The 729-nt window shown below is 52.4% G+C and overlaps 1 non-coding gene across 1 annotated transcript; it reads right to left on the reverse strand.

Moving 5' to 3' along the window:
- Nucleotides 1-251: 251 nt before the first annotated feature.
- GNI_230830 lies at nt 252-324 on the reverse strand. The gene has a single exon. It is a non-coding gene; the product is annotated as a tRNA-Trp (tRNA).
- Between the last annotated feature and the right edge of the window lie 405 nt (nt 325-729).

Below are 729 nucleotides of genomic sequence, written 5' to 3' on the forward strand. Positions count from 1 at the left end.
AGACCACAAATCACATTTCGACAGAAATATCAGTCCTGTGGTGCGCAATATTTCGACGCCATTGCACACGTGTGGAGCAGTGTCCCACAGAGTGCAAAATTTGAACACGCACTTGCGAAGTCACCAACGATTTGAATCCAGGGACTGGTTAGGCCCTTGTCGGCATCTTGTTACGAACGGTAGCCCCACTGTTGTGCCACAGATTCGAACCAGTTGTCACACTCAACTACTGTTTTGTTCTTGTCACACCTTCAGACCAGAGCGAGTCGAACGCCCAACCTTTTGATCTGGAGTCAAACGCGCAGCCATTGCGCCAGGGGCCCGTAGTATTGGCCAACTCTGTCACACCCAAAGGACGCCGAACGGTCGGGTCCCGAAAATGGGGTCGGCGCCCCACGGACGGAGACAATCTAGCCGCCGGCCACTACAGTGTCACCGCCGTGTGCTTACAACAACCCTGCAAGCGAAAGATCGCCGGACCGATTCCGGCAGAAGGCTTCCTTGAATTACTTCTGCCGAAAACCGGGTGACGTCGTTCAGATTTCACAAAATTGACAGCATGGCAGTTGGCTGTCTGGTCTAGTGGTATGTTCTTCCTTAAGGTAGAAGAAGTCCCGGGCTCGATTCCCAGAACAGCCCGTGAATAACGTTGCCGAAAACTGGTTGACGTGGTTCATGTTTCCCAAAATGGACAGCACGCAGTTGGCTGTTTGGTCTAGTGGTATGATT

This window comes from Gregarina niphandrodes, assembly GCF_000223845.1.
Source record: "Gregarina niphandrodes unplaced genomic scaffold scaffold00254, whole genome shotgun sequence".
NCBI lineage: Eukaryota > Apicomplexa > Conoidasida > Eugregarinorida > Gregarinidae > Gregarina > Gregarina niphandrodes.